The sequence below is a fragment of the Mus musculus genome, chromosome 2 (genome assembly GCF_000001635.26).
Source record: "Mus musculus strain C57BL/6J chromosome 2, GRCm38.p6 C57BL/6J".
Classification (NCBI taxonomy): Eukaryota; Metazoa; Chordata; class Mammalia; order Rodentia; family Muridae; genus Mus; species Mus musculus.
In genome coordinates this window covers 94986440-95008485 of record NC_000068.7, presented here as the reverse complement: position 1 = coordinate 95008485, position 22046 = coordinate 94986440, and positions in this window count along the sequence as shown.

Sequence of the window (22046 nt, the reverse complement as noted above, 5' to 3'; positions counted from 1 at the left end):
GACAGGTAGATCAATAAAATAGAATTGAAGACCCAGAAATGAACCCACATACCTCTGCTACCTTGATCTTTGACAATGGAGCTAAAACTATTCAGTGGAAAGAAAACAGCATTCTCAACAAATGGTGCTTGCTCAACTGGTGGTTAGAATGTAAGAGAATTCAAATTGATCCATTCTAAGCTCTTTGTACAAAGCCAAGTCTGAGTGGATCAAAGAACTCCACATAAAACCAGAGACACTGAAACTTATACAGGTGAAAGTGGGGAAGAACCTTGAAGATATGGGCACAGGGGGAAAATTCCTAAACAGAATGCTTGTGCTGTAAAATCAAGAATCAACAATAGGGACCTCATAAAATTGCAAAGCTTCTGTAAGGCAAAGGACACTGTCAATAAGACAAAACATTAATCAACAGATTGGGAACAGATCTTTACCAATCCTAAATCTGATGGGGGCAAATATCCAATATATATAAAGATCTCAAGAAGTTGGACTCCAGAAAACCAAATAACCCTACTAAAAATGGGGTGCAGAGCTAAACAAAGAATTCTCAACTGAGGAATACCTAATGGCTAAGAAGCACCTAAAAAATGTTCCCCATCTTTAATCATCAGGGAAATGCAAATCAAAACAACACTGAGATTCCACCTCACTCCAGTCAGAATGGCTAAGATCAAAAATTCATTTGACAGCAGATGCTGGCAAGGATGTGAAGAAAGAGGAATTCTCCTCCATTGCTGGTGGGATTGCAAGCTGATACAACCAATCTGGAAATCAGTTTGGCAGTTCCTCAGAAAACTGGACATAGTACTACTGGAAAACCCAGCTATACCACTCCTGGATATATAGCCAGAAGATGCTCCAACTTTTAATAAGGAACATGCACCACTATGTTCATAGCAGCCTTATTTATAGTAGCCAGAAGCTGTAAAGAACCCAGATGTCCCTCAAAAGAAGAATGGATACAGAAACTGTGGTACATTTACACAATGGAGTACTACGCAGCTATTAAAATTAATGAATTTATGAAATTCTTAGACAAATAGATGGATCTGGAGGATATCATCCTAAGTGAGGTAACCCAATCACAAATAACTCACATGATATGCACTCACTGATAAGTGGATATTAGCCCAGAAACTTAGAATAACCAAGATGCAATTTGCAAAACACATGAAACTTAAGAAGAAGGAAGACCAAAGTGTAGATACTTTGATCCTTCTTAGAAAGGGGAACAAAATACCCATGAAAGAAGTTACAGAGACAAAGTTCAGAGCAGAGCCTGAAGGAATGACCATCCAGAGACTGCCCCACCTGGGAATACATCCCATAAACAACCACCAAACCCTGACACTATTGTAGATTACAAAAAGAGCTTGCTGACAGGAGCCTAATATAGCTCTCTCCAGAGATGCTCTACCAGTGCCTGGCAAATACAGAAGTGGATGCTCACAGTCATCCATTGGATGGAGGACATGGTCCCCAATGAAGGAGCTAGAGAAAATACCCAGGGAGCTGAAGGGGTTTGCAGCACCATAGGAGGAAAAACAGTATGAACTAACCAGTACCCTCAGAGCTTTCTGGGACTAAACCACCAATCAAAGAAAACACATGGTGGGCCTCATGCCTCTAGCTGCATATGTCGCAGAGGATGGCCTAGTCGATCCTGTGAAGATTCTATACCCCAGTATAGGGTAATGCCAGGGCCAGGATGCGGGAGTAGGTGGGTTGGTGAGCAGGGGAAGAGGGGAGGTGATAGGGGATTTTCAGGTTTAAACTTGGAAAGGGGATAACATTTGAAATGTAATTTTAAAAAATCTAATTAAAAAAAGAAAACTTAATTCATTAAAAATAAGAATAAAACTCAAAGTTAGGTGCATGGCAAGGATGTAGAAAATGGATATAGGGGCGGATAGGAGAGGTAGGGTAAATATAATCAAAATATATTATATCAATTTCTCAAACAACAAAGTATCATTTTAAAATTACTAAACCATATTTTAAAAACCACTGTCTGTACCATGTGAGAAAACTATTCTGATATGAACATGCCCAGCTACACGTTATCAAGAGTCAGTGAGGTTCTATGATATTCCAGAGAGAGGGAGAGAGAGAGATTCTAGGGTTATGTATTTGAAAAGATGTGGCAAGAAGCAGGGGAACACTGATGGGTATTGTAGGAACTGAAATGCTCCACAATTTAGAGAGAGTATAGTACAAGAAAAATTGCCTTAAAAGCTCCCAATAACAAACTTGTGAAAATCAGACTACCTTGAGAAAAACAATGAGTCTTTCACAGACTCAGTCATTTCTCAAGAACATAAAAAGGAACAAATACATTCTCCTGTCTTCTCATCAGTCATACCTGACAGGAACTAGGAGCTAGTGTACATAATGTAGGCAGGTTAATGTTCTGGGGCAAAACTATGAGAGAAGGAAAGGGAGGAGAATACATTTGGAGGGACAAAGGAAGGAATTCAGCACAACACAATCTATGTTAGATTAACCTACCACCAGGGATACTAACCCCCCCAAAGTTTTTCTCCACAAAGCCCACCTGACTCCTGACTCCTGAAATCATGTAAATATTATCTCTACCATTTCTCTCACGCCCATCTCCTAATATTCAAACCTTATACATGCTTGTATTATGTAAAGATCTTTTAAAGGCATGTGTCAGAAAAAGAGGTCAATCTGGCTAAATCAATTAGGGATTTATTACTTATCGGTCCCCTCACTGAAATCTCTATGAAGTTATGCCTCCCCTGTGTTCTGACTTAGGCATTTAATTATTTTACTAGGTTTTAGTCCTTCTTTCTGTGCTTCTTGTTTCATCTGCTTTCATCTGTACACTTTTTCCCTTTGGGGATTTGAGTTGCTGAATCCACTTAATGTAGTTAACGTTTGGAAAACAACAGACGTGGTCCCCTATCACAGGCAACCCCCAAACTGAGTATTGTTGTCATCTATAACTCAAAGATGCTTCACTTATTTATAATGAAAAGATAAATATTCTAGCCCTCAGCCTGAGCCTAGTATCCTCCTCAAAGATCAGTAGAAGTGGTATCAGGTACACACACACACACACACACACACACACACACACACACACACACACTGGGAAGTTGAATTATAAAGATATCATTTTTCACTTTTAAATGATTAAATTGTGCTTATAACAGAAATTCACATTATTCAGATATTTTGAAAAAACGATTTCTTTTTTAATTTAATTTTATTGTATTTCACTTATTCACTTTACATCCAGCTCACTGCTCCTCTCCTGGTTACCCCCTCCCAAAATCCTTCCCGAATACCCTCCCCTTCTCCTCTAAGCAGGTGGGAAACCCCTGGGTATCATCACCTTTGCCCCTCACTTCAAGTCTCTGTGAAGCTAGGTGCTTCCTCTGCCACTGAGGCCAGACAAGGCAACCCAGCTAGAAGAACATATCCCACATAAAGGCAACAGCTTTTGGGATGGCCCCTGTTCCAGTTGTTCAGGACCCACATGAAAACCAAGCTGCACATCTTCTATATATGAGCAGGGAGGCCTAGGTCCAGCCTGTGTATGTTCTTTGGTTGATGGTTCAGTCTCTGGCAGCCCCAAGGGTCCAGGTTAGTTAACTCTGTTTGTCTTCCTGTGGAGTTCCTATCCCCTTCAGGGCTCACAATCCTTCCTCCTAAAATGATTGAGATATCCATATCACATGAGATCTTGAAACAGGGGTGAAATTTTCTCTGATATACAGTCTTGCTTCCAGAAATGATACAAATTATTACTGATATTTCTTCAGAATTAAAGCCTTCTTTCTTCACATAAGCTTCTGCTTTCCAGTAATATAACATCCTAGCTCTGTCCTGAACCATTTTGACCTTGACAAACTCAACTGCTCTTGGTTCCCACAACAAAAATCTCTGTGCACCACCACACATGAATGTCAAAATTGGCTTCTTTTTTTTTTAATGTATACTACCAGAGGATAAAACAACCATCAATCTCACCTAGCTACAAATTCTGTGACTTACAACAGCAACTTGCCTGCAAAATATAATGGTGCAATAATGGTACAAATGTTATGGGAGTAACCAACCCATTTTTTAAAATTGGATTTAAGTGTTAAACCTTAAATCCATATAAGGAATCTATATCTGAAACTGATAAAGGGAATAAGAACCTGAAACTGGATAGAAAACCTAGTGCTATTACTCAGCTAAAGGAACAATAAAATGGCTCTTAACAATATATTACTACACCTAGAAATTGGTGCATTATTCAGCCCACATCAGAAAAGCTTCTGCTCTGTGCTCAGCAAAACTGCACAGTGTGCTGAGAGTGAGAAACCTTGGATGAAAATAGTGTCTTTCAGACACAACAGGGCTGTGACTAGATGCACAGATCCACATAAGCCCAGCTAAGGTCCCAGCACTGAGAAGGGGAAGTAGCCACAAAGTCCTACCCTTTATCAAGAAGATGTTTGCAACTGATCCGTGGTGGGAAAGAGAGAAATCTGTGGTACCAAGTAGAGTGACACTGGTGTACTAATCACACTCCAGGGAGGGTCCCATGCTTCATAGGTAAGTGGTAGTTCGCCGACAAAAACAAATGGATTTTTTGTGCTTTTTGTTATGTTATCTTGATTTTTTTATATTATTGTGGTTTTGTTTATTTTAATTTTCATTTGTTTATTTTTCTATTTCTTTTAAGAAAGATAAAGAACATTAAGTTGGGTGAGTAGAGAGGTAGAAAGAATCTAGAAAAATCTGAAAGAGGGAAATAATATGATAAAAATATATTGTTTAAAAACAAGTTTTAATTAAAGTAAAAATTTGAGACATAGAACATGGATGCATACACACACATATATACATATACATATATAACATATACATATATATACATATTCACATACACATATACATCATATACTCATACACATAGAAATACACATACACATAAAATATACATGTTCACATACACATGTACATATACATCTTATACACATACAAATATACATACACATATAATATACATGTTTACCAGATGTCTAAGAAAGCAACAAAAATTTTTAAAATGTACATATTTGTGTTAAGGAAGTGTGTATGTGTGTATGTGTGTGTGTTTTTATTATCTCCTGATTCTGACCCAAAGTTAATTTATTTTTTTTTCATGGAGCAACAATTATATTCTCCTCTGGACCTCATGAAGAAAAATAACTGGCCTGCCCTGAATACATGTGGATACAGCAGGTACCTATAACTTCAAAACTGGCATAGAAGTTGGAAATCGCTGAGGAATTTGAATAGAGTTTTCAGTGTTCTTCCCAAAGGCTGATGCTATTCTCAAATGAATTCTGAGAAATAATGGAGCTGTGAATTCATGCTACTTTTATATATTCTGAGTGTATGTGTCTTATCTTTCCCCTCATGGTGTCGTTGTCTTTATCTCTATCTCTTTTATATTTTTCAGTTATTACTAGGTGTGACTTTTACATGCATTCCTACATGTAGGAACCTTCTTACACTCCAGCTTTCCTCTATCCCCTCACCTCATCCTCGCTTATGTCTTCCAACACTAGCATCTCCCCTCTAATTTCATACCACATGCGCTTTACTGTCCCCCCTCAGTTTGGCTTTCTCTCCCAACTCAAACACAGAAATATAAACTTCCAAGCTCAGAAAACTTGAGTTCTTCATTTTCTGACATTGTGTTGTTTCATTTTTATAATAAAGAAGAAATATAATAAGCTTAAGAATCAGACCAGCCTGACTTCAAACCCTACTTACTAACATTATAATACAGAACAAGTGCTTTTACAACTAAGAGTTTCTATGTTTTTTAATAAGTGGGGGAAAGAAGAAACTGATAATCATCTCTAAGTTGTCATTAGGTACATGAAGTTTGGGGCATCAATTCAGCACACAAGCCTTGCCATAGTCCTCCTGAGAAAATCTAAAGTAGTTTTGTGCCCCAGTCTTAAAGAGTTGTAGATTTGCTAGAGTAGAATGAGGCGGTACATGCAATTATGAATGATCATTCCATGTAGAGGGAAAACATGGTAATAAAGAGAGAAAAAAGGGTTGTTGAGAAAACAGTGAAATGTTCAAAATGACTAGAGCACAAATCACTAACACAAAGCAAAAGGACAGGAGTATATACAGGCAAGCAAGACAAGATAAACCAGGCTTAACACATGGGATCTAAGAATGTATAGCTGAAAACAGAGAAGACCTTTAACAACATCATATCTCATCAAACCACATAGAAGATGTAAATGCCTGCATACATCTTAAATCCAAATCAGAATGAAACACTACTTATACAATCCCCCAAATATTCAAAATGGCTTCATGATAAGAATGTTATCTCTAGGATATCTGAGAGATAACTATTCAAAGCCTGATAAAATAGTCTGTGTTCAAAGATCCACTTTTGCAGGTGATCTATGTGCCAATGTTCTCTGCTGTCTCTAAGAACTGATGAATGGTTGCTGTGATTTTGGCCTCCTGTACCCAGGAATTGTGGTAGAATCTGTCAGATGATTTGCTATTTTGGATAATTGAAATTTTTCCTTCATCTATAAAGTACTGTCATAATGCATTGTATTTCCCAATACAATTTCCCAGTGCACTGCATTTCATTCTTGCAAGCACACTTAGATGTGTTCTCTCAAACTAATTTTTCCCACACCAGAAAAGACACTAATCTATGACACTGCATACATCAGAATGGCACATCTAGAATATACAACTGTAATAATTCCTTTTATTTGCATAGTGCTTTTATTTATAATTTATACACATCTGCTCCAAGAAAGGATGCGAGACAACTATAACACTTTATAATTCATAAGATAGTTCATTGCATGACAACTCTGTGAGGAAGGATGAGTAAAGCACAGTATTCTTTTAAGAAGAAAGGGATAGAAACAGGCTCTGAAAGGCAAGAAGACTTCCTGACCCCACCTCCAGATCTTTGAAAACCTTACACTATGTTCTTCCAAATGAGTTAAGCTGTCTGCCCTAACAAATTGTACACTTAGCAGTTCTTTTAAAGATTCACTGGGAAGTAAATAAGAAATCAATGTGAATATGAGGACTTTTTACAAAATCTCTTCACATAATCCCATGTCCCACCCTCAGTCACTGAAAAAGTGTTGCTTATACGTTTGGTGCCTATTGTGTTCAAGGTTCCATTGTAAGTGGTTTCCCTTTGTGGGCTCATGAAAGTCCTGTGGAGTAGCTAATACTAATTCATGTTAATGCTGAGAAATTGCCACAAAGTGCACAGTTTTGCAATTTGAAACCTGACAGGAGTGATGAGGGAATAAAGAAAGGACAGACCCAGGTTGAGAAAAGCTGAGATGGGGTGTGTTGTGAGCTCTGATGCATATACACCAGCAGCAGCTGAGACCCTCAGCATGTTTACTATATACTGAAGGAGGAGGCTAGTTATGTGTATCACTGAAGGGCAAGGAGGAAGGTATAGCTGATCTCACTAGGAGATCTCTATAGGGAGGGTATCTATCTCAAGCTGTAAATACCCTGGAGGAACAAGCGATTGTAAATACTTTCTATACATATTGTCAATATCCACACATGGACCAGGGAAGGCTTTGCCATTCCCATGGGCCTGAGGCATTGGAGTTCTTTTTTTTATTAGATATTTTCTTCATTTACATTTCAAAGTTTATCCCAAAAGTCCCCTATACCCTCCTCCCACTCTTCTACCCTACCCACCCACTCCCACTTCTTGGCCCTGGCGTTCCCCTGTACTGGGGCATACAAAGTTTGCAAGACCAAGGGGCCTCTCTTCGGCATTGGAGTTCTTAATATAGCCATGCTCATATCAATAAACCTGTTTGCTAAGAACTTCATCTGTTTCTTATAAGAAAACAGTATGTATAGTAGGAAAATGGGTAAATCACTTCCCTGGAGAGCAGATTTTAGAGCTGTTTTCCACATACAGCCAGACTTCTGTCAAGGACCCATATGTAGAATGATCACTATGTTTTTGTTACTTTCTTACCCAGAAATCTTCTTAGAATACACATCACAAACAATAGACATTTCTTTAAAAAAACAAAACAAAACAGGTTTACACATACCCACACACAGAGTGAGAGGAGAGAGAGAGAGAGAGAGAGAGAGAGAGAGAGAGAGAGAGAGAGAGAGAGAGAGAGAAAGAGAGAGAGAGAGAATAGTATATATTCTTTTCAATATTCACAGTAGAACTATAAACCTTTTTGAGCCCACATTCAAGGAGAATTTCCAACAGCATTCTCTTCTTCCAAAATTCAAGATGATTTTTCCACTATAACCTCTATAGCTGGTACCAACACCTAGTGGGGACAACTTGACTTGGCCCATTATAATTTTTCAAAATAAAAAAAATCTACATATGTTGTATACCTGTACAAAGTCCAGTTAAATAGTAATCACCAAATATATTGATGGAGAAATAATACTGCATCACAATTCCCATTTTCATAGTATATCTGAACTGCACTTGCCAGTATGCAATTCCTACCAGTGTGCCCTCTATGTCAACACCTTCATCCACAGGGGCACAAATGCTTTTAGCCATGAGTATGAGCCATCCAAGTAGCTTGGAATATTGGTGATTCTTCTAACATGAATATATGGAGACCAAACTAACTAAGCTCACCCAGGAGACCTTAACTATATGAGGAAAAGAACAGTCATTGTAAACACCATAGAGAAGGATTTTAAGAGTTCAAAATCTAGCCATTCCAGGGGGACCTCTGTTCTGCTACATCTCCTTTACCTCCATCAGACTCCTGAACCATACAGATAAGCTTCCCTTCCTCCCACTCATCTTTCCTGCTAGCTGATCCCTTGGAGCCAAGTCAAGTTGCCCTGAGCAGCCTGCCATCCCAGGGGATCCCCATTTCCCCTCTACCCCTCCCACAACATTTCATCAGACCTGAGACTTCTAAGTCACACAGGTTAGCTTCCCTACCACCATCCATCTATTTTGCTTTGCCTGAACCTCATCTTCCTTCAGGTTTGCACTTCCACTTGAACCTGTGGCAGATTGGCATGCCTGCCCCACCCCCTAGACCCCACAGCCTATCTGTCTCCCAAGAGCTCTGCCATATCCAGGAACACCAGTGAGACCTCAACCCTATACCCAGGCCAGCTGGAACCCCCACAGAGACCAGCATACCTGAGACCTATCTCTCCCTGAGCCCCATTATCCTTCCAGTCTGTAACTCCATCTGAACCCATGACAGATAGATTTGCTTGCCCCTAGACCCAAAAGTCATTGTCTCCCATGAGGTCTGCAGTTTTTCACTTACAGCCAGACTTCTGTCAAGAACATATATGTAGAATGACCACTATGTTTTTGTTACTTTCTTACCCAGAAATCTTCTTAGAATACACATCACAAACAATAGACTTTTAAAAAACAAAACAAAACAAAACAAAACAAAAAAAACCAAAACAACACAAAACAGGTTTACATACACACACACAGTAAGAGAGGACTAGAAAAACAGGGACATGGTGGCATGCTTCAATCAGGGACACAGAAGGCCTGCCCTGACCAGAGACAGCACTACTTGTTTCCCAAAAGGCCTGTTCTAACCCAGGTCATACATCTCTACATGGTCTGCTACAGTCTGAGACACCCAGGCCAGTTAACATCAGATATAACCAGACAGTGAAAGGCACAAGAACATAAACAACAGAAGCAATGTAATCTGGCATCATCAGAACCCAGTTCTCCTACCACAACAAGCTCTGGCTACCATAATACAACTGAAGAACAGGAATCTGACCTAAATTCCTATCACATAAAGATGATAGAGGCCTTTAAGGAGGATATAAATAACTTATTTTAAGAAATACAGGAAAACACAGGGAAATAGGTAGAAGCCTTTAAAGAGGAAAAAACAAATCCCTTAAAAAATACAGGAAAATACAATCAAATAAGTGAAGTAATTGAACAAAATGGTCCAAGACCTAAAAATGAAAATAGAAACAATAAAGAATTCACAAATGGATGCAACCTTGGAGAAGGAAAACTTGGGAAAGAATCAGGAACTACAGATGCAACTAATACCAAGAGAGTACAAGAGATGAAAAAGAGACTCTCAGGCATTGAAGATACCATAGAAGATATTGACACAACATTGGTCAAAGAAAATACAAAGTGTAAAAAGTTCCTAACCTAAAACATCCAAGAAATTTGGGACACAATGAAAAGACCAAACATATACTTATCTCCTTGTACTAAGGTCAAATCTAAGTGGATCAAGGAACTTCACATAAAACCAGAGACACTGAAACTTATAGAGGAGAAAGTGGGGAAAAGCCTTGAAGATATGGGCACAGGGGAAAAATTCCTGAACAGAACAGCAATGGCTTGTGCTGTAAGATCGAGAATTGACAAATGGGACCTAATGAAACTCCAAAGTTTCTGCAAGGCAAAAGACACTGTCTATAAGACAAAAAGACCACCAACAGACTGGGAAAGGATCTTTACCTATCCTAAATCAGATAGGGGACTAATATCCAACATATATAAAGAACTCAAGAAGGTGGACCTCAGAAAATCAAATAACCCCCTTAAAAAATGGGGCTCAGAACTGAACAAAGAATTCTCACCTGAGGAATACCGAATGGCAGAGAAGCACCTGAAAAAATGTTCAACATCCTTAATCATCAGGGAAATGCAAATCAAAACAACCCTGAGATTCCACCTCACACCAGTGAGAATGGCTAAGATCAAAAATTCAGGTGACAGCAGATGCTGGCGAGGATGTGGAGAAAGAGGAACACTCCTCCATTGTTGGTGGGATTGCAGGCTTGTACAACCACTCTGGAAATCAGTCTGGCGGTTCCTCAGAAAATTGGACATAGTACTACCGGAGGATCCAGCAATACCTCTCCTGGGCATATATCCAGAAGAAGCCCCAACTGGTAAGAAGGACACATGCTCCACTATGTTCATAGCAGCCTTATTTATAATAGCCAGAAACTGGAAAGAACCCAGATGCCCCTCAACAGAGGAATGGATACAGAAAATGTGGTACATCTACACAATGGAGTACTACTCAGCTATTAAAAAGAATGAATTTATGAAATTCCTAGCCAAATGGATGGACCTGGAGAGCATCATCCTGAGTGAGGTAACACAATCACAAAGGAACTCACACAATATGTACTCACTGATAAGTGGATACTAGCCCAAAACCTAGGATACCCACGATATAAGATACAATTTCCTAAACACATGAAACTCAAGAAAAATGAAGACTGAAGTGTGGACACTATGCCCCTCCTTAGAAGTGGGAACAAAACACCCATGGAAGGAGTTACAGAAACAAAGTTTGGAGCTGAGATGAAAGGATGGACCATGTAGAGACTGCCATATCCAGGGATCCACCCCATAATCAGCATCCAAACGCTGACACCATTGCATATACTAGCAAGATTTTATCGAAAGGACCCAGATGTAGCTGTCTCTTGTGAGACTATGCCGGGGCCTAGCAAACACAGAAGTGGATGCTCACAGTCAGCTAATGGATGGATCACAGGGCTCCCAATGGAGGAGCTAGAGAAAGTATCCAAGGAGCTAAAGGGATCTTCAACCCTATAGGTGGAACAACATTATGAACTAACCAGTACCCCTGAGCTCTTGACTCTAGCTGCATATGTATCAAAAGATGGCCTAGTCGGCCATCACTGGAAAGAGAGGCCCATTGGACACGCAGACTTTATGTGCCCCGGTACAGGGGAACGCCAGGGCCAAAGGGGGGGAGTGGGTGGGTAGGGGAGTGGGGGTGGGTGGGTAAGGGGGACTTTTGGTATAGCATTGGAAATGTAAATGAGCTAAATACCTAATAAAAAATGGAAAAAAAAAAAAAAAAAAAAAAGAGTGATAGGAATAGACGAAGGTAAAGATTCCCAGCTCAAAGAGCCAGAAAACATATTCAACAAAATCATAGATTAAAAACTTCCCTAGCCAAAAGAAAGAGATGGCCGTAAACATACAAGAAACCTACAGAACCTCAGATAGATTGGACCAGCAAAGATTATAATAATAATCTAAACAGTAAAAGTGCAAAACAAAGAAAGAATATTCTATGACAAAACCAATTTTAAACAATAACTTTCTACTAATCCAGTCATACAGAAGATAATAGACAGAAAACTCCTACACAAGAAAGATAACTACACTCAAGAAAACACAAGAAATTAATCAAGATTAAATCAAGATCAAGTAAACTATCTAAACAGCCCTCATAACTGCCAAGGAAATAGAAACATTCATTAAAAAAAAAAAACCTCTCATAAAAAGAAAACAGAGGCAAACGATTTTAGAGCAGAATTCTCCCAGATTTTCAAAGAAGAGCTAATAACAATACTGCTCAAAATATTGTCCAAAATAGGAACAACAAGAAACACTACCTAATTTATTCTATGGAGCCACAGTTACTCTGATACCAAACCACACAAAGACCCAAGAAAAGAAAGAGAACCTCAAACCAATTTTGCTTGTGAATATCAATGCAAAAATACTCAACAAAATTCTGGAAAACCAAATTCAATTTCAAATGGACTGAAACCTGATACAATCCGACTAAAATAAGGGACAAGACAAGGCTGACTTCTCTCTATTCAATATGGTACACGAAGTTCTAGAGCAGTTAGACAACAAAAGGAGATCAAGGGAATACCAATTGGAAAGGAAGAAGTAAGTCAAGTTATCGCTATTTGCAAATGATATGATACTATACATAACTGACCCCCAAAATTCTACCAGAGAACTCCTACAGTTGATAAGCAGCTTCAGCAAAGTGGCTGGATATAAAATTGACTCAAAAAACATTAGTAACCTTCCTTTATACAAATGATAAAGAAATTGGGCTGAAAAAGAAATTAGGGAAACATAGTTCACAATAACCACATATAATTTAAAAGATCTTGGTGTAACTCTAACCAAGACAGTGAAAGATCTGTTCAAGATGAACTTCACATTCCTGAAGAAAGAAATTGAAAAACACCTGAGAAGAGAGAAATATCTCTCATGCTCATGGAGTAGTAGGATTAACATAGTGAAAAATGGCCATTTTACCCAAAGCAATCTACAGATTCAGTGCAATTCCTATCAAATTTCCAACAAAACTCTTCACAGACATGGAAAGAGTAAATCTCATCTTCATGTATAAAAACAATTTTCAAAAACAAAAGACCTTCTGGGGGAAACACTATCCCTGACCTCAACCTGTACTACAGAGAAATAGTGATTTTTTTTTAAAAAGGAAAAAAAAAACTACATGGTATCAGTACAGAGACAGACACATAGATCAATGGAATAGAACTGAAGACCCAGAAGTAAACTCACACACCTATGGACACATGACCTCTGACAAAGAAACCAAAACCATACAATGGAGAAAAGAAAGAAAGCATCTTCAACAATTGGTGCTGATATAACTGGATGTCTGCTTGTAGAAGAATGCAAATTGATCCATATTTATTACTTAGTACAAAACTCCATTCCAAGTGGATCAAGGACCTAAAACTAAAACCAATATGCAAGATCTAATAAAAGAGAAAGTGGAAATAGCCTCAAATGCATTAGCAAAGACGAAATTTTCCTAAACAGGACAACAATGACTTGGGCTCTACGATCAACAATTGACAAATTGACATCATGAAACAGAAAAGCTTCTTTAAGGCAAAGGACATTGTCAATAGGACAAAACAGCAGCCTACAGATTGGGAAAAAATCTTCACCAACCCTCCATCTGACAAAGGTTGAATATCCAAAAATATATTTAAAAATACCTCAAGAAGTTAGACTCCAAAAAAAAAAAAAAGCAAATAGCCTAATTTAAATATGGGGTACAGAGGTAAACAGAGAATTCTCAACAGAAGAATCTAGAATGGCTGAGAAGCACTTAAAGAAATGTTCAATATCCTTAGTCATCAGAGAAATACAAATAAAAACAACCCTGAGATTCTACTTCACACCAATCAGAATGGTTAAGAACATCAATATCAGATATAATCTCATAGGATTAAGAAAAGTACCTCCTTTCTGCTTCATCACGAATGTCTTTATTTAATTGGCACAGAAGTGAATGCATTTCCTCCTGTAGTATGCCAAAGTCAGATACTTAATATTGTTTAACCAAAACTGCTGGGCAGAAAGACAAGAATAATTAAGAAGAAAAATGGAAGATCTAGATACTTTTTATAATTACTTTAATATTTAGAACCAACTGTTAAAATTTCAATAATCTTGAAAGTTCACTACATGTTTGATGGATGACTCATTTAGTTCTTTTTCCAATGAGATAATATTAGCCTCTAATTTTAATATTGTTTAACCTATAGCTTAAACTTAATTTTAATTTTACAAACATAACATATAGGACACAGGCAATCACTTTTTTTTCAAGCTTATGCATTAATTAAAAGGTATGCCAAACTTTCTCCAATCTAGGTTCTCTGATTTTGAGATTGATCACTTAATTTTTATTATGTGTATGTTAACGAAGTATTGTGTAGGCATGAGTGCAGGTGCCCATAGAGGCCAGAGGCACCAGATCTCATGAAAATGGAGTTACAGATAGTTGCAAGTAGCCCAATGTGAGTGCTGAATACTGAACACAGAGCCCTTGTAAGAATGAGCTCTTAACAACTGAGCCATCTCTTCAGCTCCAGGCTGTCTGAAGTCTTTACGAAATTAAGCATTTCACTACTTCTTAAAAACTAAACATAAACTTAAAAATAGAATGAAAGAAAAAAAAAGACAAAGATGGGGGAGGGACAGAGGGAGGGAGGGAGGGAGGGGAGGAGGGAGAGAGGGAGGAAGAAAATAAGAGTAAATTCTGATTGCTAAAGGAAGTGTTTTAGTAACAAAATTAAAATAAAATTTTGGCCACTTTTAATTTGATGAGTTGTTTGTACTTTTGCTCAGAAAAAAAGGCAGAGTATAAGTGACTTCTCCCATTATTGTTCAGTACTCACTACTCATAAATGAATTCTAAAAACTTTTAGCAATACTTTTCTATTCATCAAAAGTAAATCAACTGATAGGCAACAAACCAAAATAAATAAAGTTGGAACCAATAGTAGGAGAAACCAAACAAATGAAAACCTTGATAAATATAGATAAAAGTAAAACAGAAGCCTCATGTCATAGGTCACAATTACTGAAGGTGCTCTCGCCTTAATATGTACCAAATGATATATTCTTCTAGAAGTAGATTTTTAACACAATTTTACTAAAAAAAAAAAAAAAAAAAAAATCTCTGAATCTGGAAAGAACTTTATCAAACAATAGAATTCCATACATATAGTCTTGACTCCTGAGGTTATAAACTACAAACAGCTTCTATCCAGCTCCCTCACATGACATAATGTATTTTGAATGCAATCACTATACTGTAAAGAAACTAAACTACACAAAGAGGATATGTGATTATTTCTAGGTGAGCAAATTCACAGCCAACGCTAGCCTAACCCACCAGACAACTGAGTTTCACACGATCCTAGTCCTCAACCTTTGATTATTAAAACCCAAACATCATAGGACAGAGGAAAACTATTTCAGCTTTCAGTTAATATCTAATCTGAAGAAACTGCAAAAGACAATAAAACAGACAGATGATTCTCAGTCAGTCGGCTGGGGAGAAGTTGGGTGCACATCAACAGAGAACTAACAAATCAGAGAAGTAAGGAGCACAAAATTAGATGGGAAGAGCTAACTGCACATATGAGAAATATGATAAAGAATGGGGGACTAATCTAGGGAATGGATAAGAAAAACTAAAGTGGGAGAGGGGAGAGCTGCAGAGAGAGGACTTCAGAGATCTTCAGGAGGCCCCCTCAAGTCTCCATGACTCCTAAAAGGCAGATGTGAGACAACTCTGAGTTGATTAAAGCAACACCTGTGAGAAGCAGAAACTACCAAGAGAGAGCGCAGGACCAGACATAGATTCTGTTTGTGCAAGCTTGGAGAAAAAGATAAAAAACAAAAAAACACAAACAAAAAACAACAACAACAACAAAAACACCACAGTGATTGAAGAAGGTATTAACTATTCATAATGAGCAAAACATTGCTAGAACAAGTGTTTCTTTAGTTTTACAAAAAAAAAAAAAACAAAAACAAAAACAAAAAACAAAAAAACAAAAACAAAACAAAAAAACACCAAAAAACAAAAAAAACAAAAAACCTCTTCAAACTTCAAATAACACAGGGTTCAAATAAATACAACTCATAATAAAACTCAAAAATACTTATAGAGGCACAAAACCACATATCCCTAAACTCCCCCATGGTTATTATCCAATAAAAAGAAATAAACAGGCATACAATGTAGCAAGAAAATACAGCCCATAATTAGACAGCAAAAAAAAGCACAGTTAAATTAGTGAACAAAAAACAAAACTGTCAAATGCTAATTTCATTCCTGCCCTCACCCAAAAATCTGTCATAAACAACAAAAAAGAGAGATTTTTTTTATAAAAGCCAAAGCAACTCAGAACTAGCAGAACCATAGCTCAAAAACATGATTTTAAAAAGTTCCCAAGACAGAAAGAACATTATAGCAAGAGTCTACATCAACATGAAGGTTAGAAACACTGGAAACAGGAACAACAGCAATAAACATTAAATACTTTTACTTTCATTTTAAAAATCTCACGAAAATATCTCATTAAAGAAAAACAATAACAATGTAATGGGCCTGTAATACATAGAAGTAAAATATACAATATATGTGGCACAAAATCTGGAAAAAGGAAAATGTAAGTCTGATTTTTATATATGTGCTTTAAATAATGCAGGTGTAGTGTATATTATTTGAAAATACCTTGTATTAACTTAAAGAGAAATACTACAGAGGGGAGAAAGCTCAGTCAGTAAAATGTTCATTATACATGTACAAGAACCTGAGATTTTAACTCAGAACCAATGAGTGTGTGTGTGTGTGTGTGTGTGTGTGTGTGTGTGTGTGTGTGTGTGTGTGTACAGTGGCATAGATTAGATTTGCAGTTTTAGGACTAAGAAGGCAGAGACACATAGATTTCTTAGGCTGACTGGTAAATAGATCTAGCTTCCTTTTTAAGGCCAATGAGAGATTTTTACCAGAGAGAGACAGGGACAGAGAGACAAAGGAACAGACACACAGAGAAAGAAACAGAGAGAGACAGAGAAAGACACACACACATAGAGAGAGGACAGACATACATTCAGACAGGCAGGCAGAGCAAGAGCATTAAAGTCCTGCTTGTTTATAGTTCCAGAGGTTTAGATCATTATCTTTGTGGTGGAGGAGCACTGTGGCATGCGGGCACACAAGGTGCTAGAGAGGTAGTTAAGAGTTCTAAAGCAACAAGAGAAAAGAGACACTGACCCTGGTTTGGGCTTCTGAAATCTCAACCCTCACTCCCAGTAACAACTTCCAACAAGGCCACACCTACCCCATCAAGGCCACACCTCCTGATTATTTCAAAACGAGCCACTGCCTAGTGACCAAGCAGTCAAATCCTTGAGCCTAAGGGACAATCTTATTCAATCCAGCACAGTACTCCAGTAACAATGACTTCACTAATACTGAGTAGTTTGCTACGTTTCTAGTCACAAGCATGGTTTCACTCTTCTTGAGTAGGTCTTCAGTCCAATTAGAAAGCTGTTGGTTACAAGATATGCATGACATTGCTGTACACTCAGTGTTATCATTTTATGGTGGTTGATGTTGTGATTCATAGGCATCATAGCTATGTGTAGCTGTTGATTGATTCCCTCCTTTAGATGTTTGCATTGTATCGTATGATACCATGAAATGTAGTTCTAAGGGAGGAGACATTCCGGTCAATTCCAGCTCAGGAATCTCTAGACCCTGTGTCTGAAGTACAAGTTCATGGTATATATTCAGCAATATGGATTTACCTTCCATCTCTCCTTGGCATATAGCCCTATAAGTTCATGGTATATTCAGCAATATGGATTTACCTTCCACCTCTCCTTGGCATACGGCCCAAAGGACTTGACAACCCACCCCACACATATTTGCTCAGTCATGATCATTGCTGCTCTTTTTACAATAGCTAGGAAATAAAAACATCCTAAATGTCCTTACGATGACAAATGGATAATGAAACATGGCACATATGTACTATGGAATACTACTCAGATGAGATGTAAAGAAAAATGAAAAAATGAACTTGGCAGGTAAATGGATGGATATAGAAAAAATTATAATGAGTGAGGAAACCCAGACCAGAAATACAAATGTTACAGTGGGCTATAGTTTTTTTTTAATAAAAAACATATCAAACTTATAACAAAGAATGTAATCAGGTACATAATATCATTTCATGTTAGTAAAAGTTCACCCTGAGGACAGAATCTTACATGTTTATTTCTGTAACAGTGTCAGAGTAAATGATTCAAAACATAATAAGAAATAGATAGTGACTAGAGATATTATTCAGTGGCAGAATGGTTGCCCAGCACAAAACCTTGCTCAACATTTGAAATAAAGTAAAATTCCATATGCAGATAATTGTAGGGATTTGAATAAATATTTCTAAAGGAAATATCAATTCCTTATAAAGTATTTATTTAAAATAAAACAGGTGGGAGTGTTTATCAAATTTTAAGTGAGGCCATCTTGAGACTGATGCAAAACCAGACTAATACATTAAATGAAAAAAATAACTCATTCCAGACCACTGCAAGAACGATGAAAAAAAATCCTAGCTTTTATTGTGTTGTCAGAGAATATATATATGAATATTAAAATAACATCCTAGAAATGTGAAGTTGATTCAAAACTTGAAAGTCAGTGTATGTTATTAAAATATTATAGACAAAAAATTAAAGATAATAATATCAATAATGCAGACAAGGTATTTAAGTAAATGGGGTATTTCTTCCTAACAAATATTCTTTTTAAATATTTTTATTAGGTATTTTCCTCATTTACATTTCCAGTGCTATCCCAAAAGTCCCCCATACCCTCCACCCCCCCCTCCCCTACCCACTCACTCCCACTTTTTGGCCCTGGCGTTCCCCTGTACTGGGGCATATAAAGTTTGCAAGTCCAATGGGCCTCTCTTTCCAGTGATGGCCAACTAGACCATCTTCTGATACATATGCAGCTAGAGACAAGAGCTCCGGGGTACTGGTTAGTTCATATTTTTGTTCCACCTATAGGGTTGCAGATCCCTTTAGCTCCTTGGGTACTTTCTCTAGCTCCTCCATTGGGGGCCCTGTGATCCATCCAATAGCTGACTGTGAGCATCCACTTCTGTGTTTGCTAGGACCCGGCATAGTCTCACAAGAGACAGCTACATCTGGGTCCTTTCGATGAAATCTTGCTAGTGTATGCAATGGTGTCAGCGTTTGGAAGCTGATTATGGGGTGGATCCCCGGATATGGCAGTCTTGAGATGGTCCATCCTTTCCTCACAGCTCCAAACTTTGTCTCTGTAACTCCTTTCATGGGTGTTTTGTTCCCAATTCTAAGAAGGGGTAAAGTGTCCACACTTTGGTCTTTGTTCTTCTTGAGTTTCATGTGTTTAGCAAATTGTATCTTATATCTTGGGTATCCTAGGTTTTGGGCTAATATCCACTTATCAGTGAGTACATATTGTGTGAGTTCCTTTGTGATTGGGTTACCTCACTCAGGATGATGCCCTCCAGGTCCATCCCTTTGCCTAGGAATTTCATAAATTCATTCTTTTTAATAGCTGAGTAGTACTCCATTGTGTAAATGTACCACATTTTCTGTATCCATTCCTCTGTTGAGGGACATCTGGGTTCTTTCCTGCTTCTGGCTTTTATAAATAAGGCTGCTATGAACATAGTGGAGCATGTGTCCTTCTTACCGGTTGGGACATCTTCTGGATATATGCCCAGGAGAGGTATTGCGGGATCCTCCGGTAGTACTATGTCCAATTTTCTAAGGAACCACCAGACTGATTTCCAGATTGGTTGTACAAGCTTGCAAAAACCTACCAACAATGGAGGAATGTTCCTCTTTCTCCACATCCTTGCCAGCATCTGCTGTCATCTGAATTTTTGATCTTAGCCATTCTGACTTGTGTGAGATGGAATCTCAGGGTTGTTTTGATTTGCATTTCCCTGATGATTAAGGATGCTGAACATTTTTTCAGGTGTTTCTCAGCCATTCGGTATTCCTCAGGTGAGAATTCTTTGTTCAGTTTTGAGCCCCATTTTTAATGGGGTTATTTAATTTTCTGGAGTCCACCTTCTTGAGTTCTTTATAAATATTGGATATTAGTCCTCTATCTGATTTAGGATAGGTAAAGATCCTTTCCCAATCTGTTGGTGGTCTTTTTGTCTTATTGACGGTGTCTTTTGCCTTGCAGAAGCTTTGCAACTTTTTGAGGTCCCATTTATCGATGCTCGATCTTACAGCACATGCCATTGCTGTTCTATTTAGGAATTTTTCCCCTGTGCCCATATCTTCGAGGCTTTTCCCCACTTTCTCCTCTATAAGTTTCAGTGTCTCTGGTTTCATGTGGAGTTCCTTAATCCACTTAGATTTGACCTTAGTACAAGGAGATAGGAATGGATCAATTTGCATTCTTCTACATGATAACCGCCAGTTGTGCCAGCACCATTTGTTGAAAATGCTGTCTTTTTTCCACTGGATGGTTTTAGCTCCCTTGTTAAAGATCAAGTGACCATAGATGTGTGGGTTCATCTCTGGGTCTTCAATTCTGTTCCATTGGTCTACTTGTCTGTCGCTATACCAGTACCATGCAGTTTTTATCACAATTGCTCTTAACAAATAAGGAATATAAAAGTATTTTCTTAGTATAAAATAAAGAACACAAATAAAAATATTTTTTCAACATATTTTCCCGTAAGATTAAAAACAAGAACAGAATCAAATCTCACCATTTAACAACTTGTTATTCCATGACAATATTACATTGTTATCAAATTACAGTACTCCATGCTATTACATATCAATACCCCATGTTATTACATAACAATACTACATTGTTATGTGTTAGAGGTTCACAGGATAATGATCAAACGATCAAGAAGATGAAATGACATGTACTCAGATTGAAAAGTAAAATGAAAATGTCCTTCCTAATAGATGACATGATCATCTTAGAAAATTGTAAGAAGTCGACCTAAAACTGCTAGAATTAGTTTAGTAAATCGAAAGAGGCATCAGTATATTTATAGGTCTCTATTTTATTGCATTTAACCAACAGCTTGATTTTGTAAGTGGATAGCACAGAAGCTCAGAATACCCAAGATACAATATGCAAAACACATGAAAGTCAAGAAGAAGGAAGACCAAAGTGTAGACACTTTGAGCCTTCTTAGAATGGGGAACAAAATACCCATGGAAGGAGTTACAGAGACAAAGTTTGGAGCAGAGCCTAAAGGAATGACAACCAGAGACTGCCCCACCCTGGGAACCATCCCATTAATTGCCACCAAACCCAGACACTATTGTGCATGCCAACAAGAGCTTGCTGATAGGAGCCTGATATAGCTGTCTCCTGAGAGGCTCTGCCAGTGCCTGACTAATACAGAAAAGGATGCTCACAATCATCCATTGGACAGAACACAGGGTCCCCAATGAAAGAGCTAGAGAAAGTACTTAAGGAGCTGAAGGGGTTTGCAGCCCCCTAGGACGAACAACAATATGAACTTACCAGTAACTCCAGAGCTCCCTGGGACTAAACCACCAATCAAAGAAAACACACAGAGGGACTCGTGGCTCTAGCTGCATATGTAGCAGAGGATGGCCTAGTTGTTTATCAATGGTGGGAGAGGCCCTTGGTCCTGTGAAGGTCCTATGCCCCAGTATAGGGGAATGCCTGGACCAGGAAGCAGGAGTGGGTGAGTTGGGGAGCAGAAGGAGAGGGGAGAGGATAGGGGATTTTCGGAGGGGAAACTTGGAAAGGGGATAACATTTGAAATATAAAAAAGAAAATATCTAATAAAAAATCTAAAACAAAAATAAAAGAGTAAAAAAAAAAGAAAATTGTAAGAAGTCAACC